This window comes from Rutidosis leptorrhynchoides, chromosome 1 (assembly GCF_046630445.1).
Source record: "Rutidosis leptorrhynchoides isolate AG116_Rl617_1_P2 chromosome 1, CSIRO_AGI_Rlap_v1, whole genome shotgun sequence".
In the NCBI taxonomy this organism is placed as follows: domain Eukaryota; kingdom Viridiplantae; phylum Streptophyta; class Magnoliopsida; order Asterales; family Asteraceae; genus Rutidosis; species Rutidosis leptorrhynchoides.
The window spans coordinates 601016927-601029617 of record NC_092333.1 but is presented as its reverse complement, the minus strand read 5'-3'; the positions used below and the strand labels follow the sequence as shown (position 1 = coordinate 601029617).

Here is a 12691-nt window from a genome sequence, read left to right as displayed (position 1 = left end):
CAGTTCATAATGTAGTTCTTGTCCTTTCCGTAAAAGTCAGATGCAGCAACATCCATTCCAAAAACAACCTATACGAAAGCAAACTTAAGAATTTGAATACCTGTAAGACTGATTAAATGCAGGTGTTTCTTAGTTTTGTACATGTGAGAATCATACAACATAACTTCACCCTCTGATAGAATAATTGCTAAAACTGGTCATTTATTTCTTGAAGATAATTTGGGTTTAAAGAGAATGGGTCAGTTGTCCAAATTGTATAATTCATCCATAAGATCTTCATCATTATAAAAGTATAAACTTTATAATAAACATATTAACATTACTAAGTATATGATAGAAAATACAGTTACCTGTTTACACCCGTTATCCAACTGCCCATTTTGACACCTATAAGAGATTACATTACCTATCACTTATGCAAACTCATAATGCAATTCTGTAGCTTTACAAAAAAAGAATATGACCATTATCTAACCTTTGCAATCTTTACTCGCCAGTTTATGAAAATGCAATTGTAGGTCGACTTCACATCCTTCACAATATGCAAGATACACCTATAAAAAAAAAATAAGTTATCATAGTGAACCCGAAATCGATGATATGTTTAATAAATGAACTGCATATTTAAAGTAACATAACACCTATAAGCTTAGAATAATGATCATAACAAATACACAAAGTCAATGTGAGACGAATGATAATAGTTTCCAAACAACCTCAAGAGGTAAACCTATGTAATGAAAATGCAATAATACACTGTTAATCTAATAATGTAATACATTAAACAACTAGTCAAACCGTGAAGATGTGTAATTATCAAGCCTCACAAACAGTACTTCCCATATTTTCCACAAATCAAGCCTCACAAACTAATCTAATACTGTAATTAATGTGTAATTATATTTATACGGAGTATAAGTAATTAAAATTAAAATAATGTATAATTATAAATATAAATTAACTAACTATATACCTTCTTGTTTCGTCAAAGTGTCTGATGTTGTTAACATCAAGGATTGCGTTCTAGAGTACTGATTTGAGTGGATTTGCAAAATCGATCTTAAAAAATCACTACATGAATATATAATACAGTAGCATTTTAAAGAATATAATTATTCGAATAACGTATATGGGTCAAAATAGGCGTGTATGACTCTAAAGGGTCATTTCTCATTTTTACCAAAATAGACCCAAAACTCGTTTTGAAAACACCAATACTTGCTAAGTTATTTAACTAAAAATAGCAGACGTGATTATATTGATAAAAATGGACCTTGGTGAAATTAGAAAGCCGATTTGCAGGTGGTACTGTAATCAATTCCTGAAATTCAGTATACAAAATGAAACTAAATCATATAAATACATACTTTTCTTTAGTATAGTTCTTAAACACATATATAAACTACTTCATTATATGGGTCGTACGTCAAAACCAAAATTAACTTGTACGGTATATTGAAGTCAGTTAAAGAAAGTGTTATGCGTTAACTTTAACCCTTATATTACATTTATGTCTAGGTTGCCCAAATCCAATTTATTTAAAACTCACTTAGTGAACAATAAAAGTAAATGAATACTGATTCAGACCAAGCCAAATCGAAGATAAGCATTGAATTGTGTATTTTGACAATTAATTTAGTTTCAAATATAAGAATGGAAGATAATAAAATCATGATTGATACTTACCACTTTATCCTTTTATATAAAAGGGTTTGTGATGCTTGAAAGATGCAAAGGTAACAGTTGAACACTTCAACCAACATATGATTGTGTGCGATGCACAAGAAATAGAAGCTACGCCATCTTTGTAATATAGTAACACTCGGACTGTCAATATATATCAACTTATAATGTTAGATGCATTAACAATAAACTTCCACTAATACCGAACCCTTTTATTTTGACTAATCTTTATGTCTTTTGACTTGGAAATAATAACACATAAGCCAGATCAAGCCACCTAAAAGTACATTAGCTAAATTAACCAAATTTGGGTTATGTATTAACAATTTACATGGAATTGAAGAACTTATATTGTTCACAAACTTTGGCTCATTATATCGACTCAATCTTTACATTTCAATTTACTTTGCAAGTATGCTATAAATTAGGTAGAAGAAGTGCTTACAAACCTAGAATAACAACAGCTCATTAAAGTAATAAAACTCAATTTATGCACTGAAGAATAACATGTGAAGAGAGCTGAACTCTCTTAAAGTTGTTCAGAAAGCATTTTGTACAATTTCTTTATTAAGAATCAGAGAGTCAAATATGATATATCATTTCAACAATAGTTTTCTTTTATCAATAATGATACCGCAATCCGCATGCGAACCCCATATCTATGCGGGCACCCTCTAGGGTGCGTATGCGTGTGCTCATGTGCGTTATGCGGTATGCGGATTCGTATCTAATGCCTTTGTTCCCGGAACAGCGATTACTTGGCTATCAAGTGAATATCTTTTCCATAATTACATCAGTGATTCGGGGGAGTTTGTTATGGAAAGGATTGCCATTATCTCGGATGGTTCTAGAATTAGGGTTTGCCTATATATACAAATCCTAACTATCATTCTAAACATCATCACGTTACGTAACCATCATCTGCTACACGTCTTACGTAACAACATCATTGTTAAGATACAATTAGTAGTTGTTGTGCATTTAATATTGTTAAGGCTAGAATCTTCCAGGGTTATCTCTTACCCTTCCTCTAGCCCACACTTTGTATCTATATATATATATATATTCTTATGTATAGCTGAGGATGATGAGAAAAATACACAGAAAATAAGAAAAGAAAATTCTCTCAACTGTAAGTACGTTCTCTCTTGTTCTTATTCTCTGATTACATGGTATCAGAGCATACCTGTACGTAATCAGTAGTTCAGAGCACCCTGTGAGTGCCTAAAGAGTTGAGTTCATAAGTGTACCCTTGTGAGTACAATCACTATCGCTGCTGCTACATCAAATCACCCCGGAGAGTGATTTTCGAGTCTCACCACCACCACCAATCAACTCAGAGAGTGCCAAATTGCAAACCCTCAAAATTAATTGAATTTCCGGCCACCACACTAACGCCACGCGCCGCCATCCACCGCTGACTGACTCCCACGCGCCGGCGCGTGAAGGCGCGTGTACCACCATCTGCCGCTATTTTTTCCCCCGGTGAACTCGTCTGATAATTCCGACCAAAACCCCGGTGAGTATTGATTCATTTGGTAACTTTGATTTTCGAGTTCGATTGTGTATTACTGTTTATTTGGAGCCATTTATTTAGTTCATTCAGCAAATGGTTTTTTAATTTGTTATATCAAGACTTCAATTCTGATTCTGTTGGATCTTATTCTCCAAGTAGTTTATTGTCAAGGATTTGTTCCAGCAACATTTGTTTTCAAGTATGAGTGGTTGGTGGTTGTTTATCGTTTCTAATTTGATGAATGTTTTTGAGGTGTTTGGATTATATGGATGTTCTGGAATTTGGGTTTGTTTATTTGCTAGTCTCTTTCCTTACATACTTGGTCCTCTTTATCTATGGTATTTACTAGTATTCATGAGTTATGAAAAGAAGCTCAATTGCACTTCTACATTCATTATCTCCGCTCAAGAATATGAGGAATATGTTCGGTTGAGAGAAACTATGAAATTCACGACACCAATAGCCGCTTTTGCTGAATCTGGTAAGTCTAGTACATGCCTCTTATCATCGGCCTCTAAATGGGTCATTGATTCTGGTGCTTCAGTGAAATGTCCCGTTCTTATTGATTAAAAATGTTCCATATTAATTGATTTCGTTGCGAGGTTTTGACCTCTATATGAGACGTTTTTCAAAGACTGCATTCATTTTTAAAACAAACCATAACCTTTATTTCATAAATAAAGGTTTAAAAAGCTTTACGTAGATTAAATGATAATCTAAAATATCCTGTTTACACACGACCATTACATAATGGTTTACAATACAAATATGTTACATCGAAATCAGTTTCTTGAATGCAGTTTTTACACAATATCATACAAACATGGACTCCAAATCTTGTCCTTATTTTAGTATGCAACAGCGGAAGCTCTTAGCATTCACTTGAGAATAAACATGCTTTAAACGTCAACAAAAAAGTTGGTGAGTTATAGGTTTAACCTATATATATCAAATCGTAATAATAGACCACAAGATTTCATATTTCAATACACATCCCATACATAGAGATAAAAATCATTCATATGGTGAACACCTGATAACCGACATTAACAAGATGCATATATAAGAATATCCCCATCATTCCGGGACACCCTTCGGATATGATATAAATTTCGAAGTACTAAAGCACCCGGTACTTTGGATGGGGTTTGTTAGGCCCAATAGATCTATCTTTAGGATTCGCGTCAATTAGGGTGTCTGTTCCCTAATTCTTAGATTACCAGACTTAATAAAAAGGGGCATATTTGATTTCGATAATTCAACCATAGAATGTAGTTTCACGTACTTGTGTCTATTTTGTAAATCATTTATAAAACTTGCATGTATTCTCATCCCAAAAATATTAGATTTTAAAAGTGGGACTATAACTCACTTTCACAGATTTTTACTTCGTCGGGAAGTAAGACTTGGCCACTGGTCGATTCACGAACCTATAACAAATATGTACATATATATCAAAGTATGTTCAAAATATATTTACAACACTTTTAATACATTTTGATGTTTTAAGTTTATTAAGTCAGCTGTCCTCGTTAGTAACCTATAACTAGTTATCCACAGTTAGATGTATAGAAATAAATCGATAAATATTATCTTGAATCAATCCACGACCCAGTGTATACGTATCTCAGTATTGATCACAACTCAAACTATATATATTTTGGAATCAACCTCAACCCTGTATAGCTAACTCCAACATTCACATATAGAGTGTCTATGGTTGTTCCGAAATATATATAGATGTGTCGACATGATAGGTCGAAACATTGTATACGTGTCTATGGTATCTCAAGATTACATAATATACAATACAAGTTGATTAAGTTATGGTTGGAATAGATTTGTTACCAATTTTCACGTAGCTAAAATGAGAAAAATTATCCAATCTTGTTTTACCCATAACTTCTTCATTTTAAATCCGTTTTGAGTGAATCAAATTGCTATGGTTTCATATTGAACTCTATTTTATGAATCTAAACAGAAAAAGTATAGGTTTATAGTCGGAAAAATAATTTACAAGTCGTTTTTGTAAAGGTAGTCATTTCAGTCGAAAGAACGACGTCTAGATGACCAATTTAGAAAACATACTTCCACTTTGAGTTTAACCATAATTTTTGGATATAGTTTCATGTTCATAATAAAAATCATTTTCTCAGAATAACAACTTTTAAATTAAAGTTTATCATAGTTTTTAATTAACTAACCCAAAACAGCCCGCGGTGTTACTACGACGGCGTAAATCCGGTTTTACGGTGTTTTTCGTGTTTCCAGGTTTTAAATCATTAAGTTAGCATATCATATAGATATAGAACATGTGTTTAGTTGATTTTAAAAGTCAAGTTAGAAGGATTAACTTTTATTTGCGAACAAGTTTAGAATTAACTAAACTATGTTCTAGTGATTACAAGTTTAAACCTTCGAATAAGATAGCTTTATATGTATGAATCGAATGATGTTATGAACATCATTACTACCTCAAGTTCCTTGGATAAACCTACTGGAAATGAGAAAAATAGATCTAGCTTCGAAGGATCCTTGGATGGCTTGAAAGTTCTTGAAGCAGAATCATGACACGAAAATAATTTCAAGTAAGATTTCCACTCGAAATAAGATTGTTATAGTTATAGAAATTGAATTAAAGTTTGAATATGATTATTACCTTGTATTAGGAAGATAACCTACTGTAAGTAACAAAGGTTTCTTGATCTTGGATGATTACTTGGAATGGATTTAGAAAACTTGGAAGTAAACTTGCAATCTTGGAAGTATTCTTGATTTTATGAAACTAGAACTTTTGGAATTTATGAAGAACACTTAGAACTTGAAGATAGAACTTGAGAGAGATCAATTAGATGAAGAAAATTGAAGAATGAAAGTGTTTGTAGGTGTTTTTGGTCGTTGGTGTATGGATTAGATATAAAGGATATGTAATTTTGTTTTCATGTAAATAAGTCATGAATGATTACTCATATTTTTGTAATTTTATGAGATATTTCATGCTAGTTGCCAAATGATGGTTCCCACATGTGTTAGGTGACTCACATGGGCTGCTAATAGCTGATCATTGGAGTGTATATACCAATAGTACATACATCTAAAAGCTGTGTATTGTACGAGTACGAATACGGGTGCATACGAGTAGAATTGTTGATGAAACTGAACGAGGATGTAATTGTAAGCATTTTTGTTAAGTAGAAGTATTTTGATAAGTGTCTTGAAGTCTTTTAAAAGTGTATGAATACATATTAAAACATTACATGTATATACATTTTAACTGAGTCGTTAAGTCATCGTTAGTCGTTACATGTAAATGTTGTTTTGAAACCTTTAGGTTAACGATCTTGTTGAATGTTGTTAACCCATTGTTTATTATAACAAATGAGATGTTAAATTGTTATATTATCATGATATTATGATATATAATATATCTTAGTATGATATATATACAGTTAAATGTCATTACAACGATAATCGTTACATATATGTCTCGTTTCGAAATCATTAAGTTAGTAGTCTTATTTTTACATATGTATTTCATTGTTAATACACTTAATAATATATTTACTTATCATTTAACATAATTAAACAAGTGTATCAATATCTTAATATGATTCATATGTACCTAGTAAGACGTTGTTATAACGATAATCGTTATATATATCGTTTTCGAGTTTCTTAAATTAATAGTCTCATTTTTATGTATATAACTCATTGTTAAAATTCCTAATGAGATACATACTTATAATAAAATCATGTTAACTATATATATAACCATATATATGTCATCGTATAGTTTTTACAAGTTTTAACGTTCGTGAATCACCAGTCAACTTGGGTGGTCAATTGTCTATATGAAACCTATTTCAATTAATCAAGTCTTAACAAGTTTGATTGCTTAACATGTTGGAAACACTTAATCATGTAAATAACAATTTCATATAATATATATATAAACATGGAAAAGTTCGGGTCACTACAGTACCTACTCGTTAAATAAATTTCGTCCCGAAATTTTAAGCAGTTGGAGGTGTTGACGTATCTTCTGGAAATAAATGCGGGTATTTCTTCTTCATCGGATCTTCACGCTCCCAGGTGAACTCGGGTCCTCTACGAGCATTCCATCGAACCTTAACAATCGGTATCTTGTTTTGTTTAAGTCTCTTAACCTCACGATCCATTATTTCGACGGGTTCTTCAATGAATTGAAGTTTTTCATTGATTTGGATTTCGTCCGACGGAATAGTGAGATCTTCTTTAGCAAAACATTTCTTCAAATTTGAGACGTGAAAAGTGCTATGTACAGCCGCGAATTGTTGAGGTAGCTCCAGTTGGTAAGCTACTGGTCCGACACGATCTATAATCTTGAATGGTCCAATGTACCTTGGATTTAGTTTCCTCCGTTTACCAAATCGAACAACGCCTTTTCAAGGTGAAACCTTAAGCATGACCATTTCTCCAATTTCAAACTCTATATCTTTTCTTTTACTGTCCGCGTAGCTCTTTTGTCGACTCTGGGCGGTTTTCAATCTTTGTTGAATTTGGATGATTTTCTCGGTAGTTTCTTGTATTATCTCCGGACCCGTAATCTGTCTATCCCCCACTTCACTCCAACAAATCGGAGACCTGCACTTTCTACCATAAAGTGCTTCAAACGGCGCCATCTCAATGCTTGAATGGTAGCTGTTGTTGTAGGAAAATTCTGCTAACGGTAGATGTCGATCCCAACTGTTTCCGAAATCAATAACACAAGCTCGTAGCATGTCTTCAAGCATTTGTATCGTCCTTTCGCTCTGCCCATCAGTTTGTGGATGATAGGCAGTACTCATGTCTAGACGAGTTCCCAATGCTTGCTGTAATGTCTGCCAGAATCTTGAAATAAATCTGCCATCCCTATCAGAGATAATAGAGATTGGTATTCCATGTCTGGAGATGACTTGTAGTGACCCGAACTTTTCCATGTTTATATATATTAATTGAGATTGATATTTACATGATTAAATGTTTCCAACATGTTAAGCAATCAAACTTGTTAAGACTTGATTAATTGAAATAGGTTTCATATAGACAATTGACCACCCGAGTTGACCGGTGATTCACGAACGTTAAAACTTGTAAAAACTATATGATAACATATATATGGTTATATATATAGTTAACATGATATTATGATAAGTAAACATATCATTAAGTATATTAACAATGAACTACATATGTAAAAACAAGACAACTAACTTAATGATTTTGAAACGAGACATATATGTAACGATTATCGTTGTAACGACATTTAATGTATATATATCATATTAAGAGATATTCGTACATCATAATATCATGATAATATAATAATTTAAAATCTCTTTTGATATTATAAACATTGGGTTAACAACATTTAACAAGATCGTTAACCTAAAGGTTTCAAAACAACATTTACATGTAACGACTAACGATGACTTAACGACTCAGTTAAAATGTATATATATGTAGTGTTTTAATATGTATTCATACACTTTTGAAAGACTTCAAGACACTTATCAAAATACTTCTACTTAACAAAAATGCTTACAATTACATCCTCGTTCAGTTTCATCAACAATTCTACTCGTATGCACCCGTATTCGTACTCGTACAATACACAGGTTTTAGATGTATGTACTATTGGTATATACACTCCAATGATCAGCTCTTAGCAGCCCATGTGAGTCACCTAACACATGTGGGAACCATCATTTGGCAACTAGCATGAAATATCTCATAAAATTACAAAAATATGAGTAATCATTCATGACTTATTTACATGAAAACAAAATTACATATCCTTTATATCTAATCCATACACCAACGACCAAAAACACCTACAAACACTTTCATTCTTCAATTTTCTTCATCTAATTGATCTCTCTCAAGTTCTATCTTCAAGTTCTAAGTGTTCTTCATAAATTCCAAAAGTTCTAGTTTCATAAAATCAAGAATACTTTCAAGTTTGCTAGCTCACTTCCAATCTTGTAAGGTGATCATCCAACCTCAAGAAATCTTTGTTTCTTACAGTAGGTTATCATTCTAATACAAGGTAATAATCATATTCAAACTTTGGTTCAATTTCTATAACTATAACAATCTTATTTCAAGTGATGATCTTACTTGAACTTGTTTTCGTGTCATGATTTTGCTTCAAGAACTTCGAGCCATCCAAGGATCCATTGAAGCTAGATCCATTTTTCTATTTTCCAGTAGGTTTATCCAAGGAACTTAAGGTAGTAATGATGTTCATAACATCATTCGATTCATACATATAAAGCTATCTTATTCGAAGGTTTAAACTTGTAATCACTAGAACATAGTTTAGTTAATTCTAAACTTGTTCGCAAACAAAAGTTAATCCTTCTAACTTGACTTTTAAAATAAACTAAACACATGTTCTATATCTATATGATATGCTAACTTAATGATTTAAAACCTGGAAACACGAAAAACACCGTAAAACCGGATTTACGCCGTCGTAGTAACACCGCGGGCTGTTTTGGGTTAGTTAATTAAAAACTATGATAAACTTTGATTTAAAAGTTGTTATTCTGAGAAAATGATTTTTATTATGAACATGAAACTATATCCAAAAATTATGGTTAAACTCAAAGTGGAAGTATGTTTTCTAAAATGGTCATCTAGACGTCGTTCTTTCGACTGAAATGACTACCTTTACAAAAACGACTTGTAACTTATTTTTCCGACTATAAACCTATACTTTTTCTGTTTAGATTCATAAAATAGGGTTCAATATGAAACCATAGCAATTTGATTCACTCAAAACGGATTTAAAATGAAGAAGTTATGGGTAAAACAAGATTGGATAATTTTTCTCATTTTAGCTACGTGAAAATTGGTAACAAATCTATTCCAACCATAACTTAATCAACTTGTATTGTATATTATGTAATCTTGAGATACCATAGACACGTATACAATGTTTCGACCTATCATGTCGACACATCTATATATATTTCGGAACAACCATAGACACTCTATATGTGAATGTTGGAGTTAGCTATACAGGGTTGAGGTTGATTCCAAAATATATATAGTTTGAGTTGTGATCAATACTGAGATACGTATACACTGGGTCGTGGATTAAATCAAGATAATATTTATCGATTTATTTCTGTACATCTAACTGTGGACAACTAGTTGTAGGTTACTAACGAGGACAGCTGACTTAATAAACTTAAAACATCAAAATATATTAAAAGTGTTGTAAATATATTTTGAACATACTTTGATATATATGTATATATTGTTATAGGTTCGTGAATCAACCAGTGGCCAAGTCTTACTTCCCGACGAAGTAAAAATCTGTGAAAGTGAGTTATAGTCCCACTTTTAAAATCTAATATTTTTGGGATGAGAATACATGCAGGTTTTATAAATGATTTATAAAATAAACACAAGTACGTGAAACTACATTCTATGGTTGAATTATCGAAATCGAATATGCCCCTTTTTATTAAGTCTGGTAATCTAAGAATTAGGGAACAGACACCCTAATTGACGCGAATCCTAAAGATAGATCTATTGGGCCTAACAAACCCCATCCAAAGTACCGGATGCTTTAGTACTTCGAAATTTATATCATATCCGAAGGGTGTCCCGGAATGATGGGGATATTTTTATATATGCATCTTGTTAATGTCGGTTACCAGGTGTTCACCATATGAATGACTTTTATCTCTATGTATGGGATGTGTATTGAAATATGAAATCTTGTGGTCTATTATTATGATTTGATATATATAGGTTAAACCTATAACTCACCAACATTTTTGTTGACGTTTTAAGCATGTTTATTCTCAGGTGATTATTAAGAGCTTCCGCTGTCGCATACTTAAATAAGGACGAGATTTGGAGTCCATGCTTGTATGATATTGTGTAAAAACTGCATTCAAGAAACTTATTTTGTTGTAACATATTTGTATTGTAAACCATTATGTAATGGTCGTGTGTAAATAGGATATTTTAGATTATCATTATTTGATAATCTACGTAAAGCTTTTTAAACCTTTATTGATGAAATAAAGGTTATGGTTTGTTTTAAAATGAATGCAGTCTTTGAAAAACGTCTCATATAGAGGTCAAAACGTCGCAACGAAATCAATTAATATGGAACGTTTTTAATCAATAAGAACGGGACATTTCAGTTGGTATCCGAGCGTTGGTCTTAGAGAACCAGAAAATTTGCATTAGTGTGTCTTATCGAGTTTGTTAGGATGCATTAGTGAGTCTGGACTTCGACCGTGTTTTCTTTAAAAAATGATTGCTTAACATTTTTGTTGGAAACTATATATTTTTAACATATGAATATTATGTGATATATTAATCTCTTAACGTGTTTGACATTATGTGATAGATGTCTACCTCTAGAACAAGTCCCATTGACTCACCTAATAATAATGAAGAGTCAAATGTAAATTGGAATGATTCGTGGACTGATTCACAAGTTCCCGAAGAGGAACCGGAAGAAGAGTCGGAACCGGAAGAAGAATCGGAACCGGAAGAAGAATCGGAACCGGATGAAGAAATAGAACCGGTGGGAGAAATAATAAAACGGTTAAGTAAAAGAAAATCCTCAACCAACCGACCAAGGTTAATTATGGTCAATGGTGTTTCCGCCAAGGAAGCAAAATATTGGGAGGATTACCAATTCTCCGATGAATCGGATTCCGACGAGAATTCCGATGATGTTATAGAAATTACCCCAACTGAATTTAAAAAGGCAAAAGAAAATAATAAGGGAAAGGGCATAAAAATAGAGAAATCTAATTCTAACCCCGATGAACTTTATATGTATCGTCAACCCCCGAAGTCCTTAAGTTGTAACAATGACCCGGGAACCTCTAAACCACCAGGTTTTTCTAAACCAATGTGGACAACGACAGTTAGTATTAGGGGAACATCATATATCCCTAGAAACTTGGCAAAACGAACCAAAACCGAAGAAGAAGAAACGAGCGAGTCGGAATAAGATAGTTGTATTCGTGTGGTGTAATATATGTAATATAGTGTGCTTATGCTTTATGATATATGTAAAAATTGCTTGTATTAATAAGTATTTTTTTATGAATCTAACTCTTGTCTATTTTACAGTTTAAAAACACAAAATGGATAGACAACCCAATATTTTAAGAGACCTACCCGGAGACATGATTGATGAAATCTTGTCTAGAGTCGGTCAGAATTCCTCGGCACAACTATTTAAGGCGAGATCAGTTTGTAAGACATTCGAAGAACGTTCCAAGAATGTCTTGGTTTATAAGAGACTTTCGTTTGAAAGATGGGGGATATCACATTGGGAAACCCATAAGTTACGATGTGTTTACTTTGACGCATATATTGCGGGGAACCCAAATGCTATTTTACGCAACGGGTTAAGAAATTATTTTGACTCAATATATCCGAATATTGGACTTCGTGATTTAGAAAAAGCGGCTAACATGCAACATAAAG

The 12691-nt window shown here is 32.5% G+C and overlaps 1 protein-coding gene and 1 long non-coding RNA gene across 4 annotated transcripts in view; both read right to left on the bottom strand.

The window, feature by feature from the left end:
* Position 1: 1 nt before the first annotated feature.
* On the bottom strand, positions 2 to 899 carry LOC139884089 (uncharacterized). The gene is made up of 3 exons (XR_011771882.1): positions 476 to 899; positions 351 to 387; positions 2 to 68 (listed from the first exon to the last, which is right to left on the bottom strand). It is a non-coding gene; the product is annotated as an uncharacterized lncRNA (long non-coding RNA).
* A 730-nt stretch (positions 900 to 1629) lies between these two features.
* The window catches only part of LOC139884068 (uncharacterized), a 117997-nt gene continuing 106935 nt past the window's right edge, over positions 1630 to 12691 (bottom strand). For all 3 annotated transcript variants that reach the window (XR_011771881.1, XR_011771880.1, XR_011771879.1), the window contains exon 8: positions 1630 to 1827. The gene's annotated coding sequence lies outside the window, so the exon portion shown is untranslated. The remainder of the gene's footprint in view (positions 1828 to 12691) is intronic.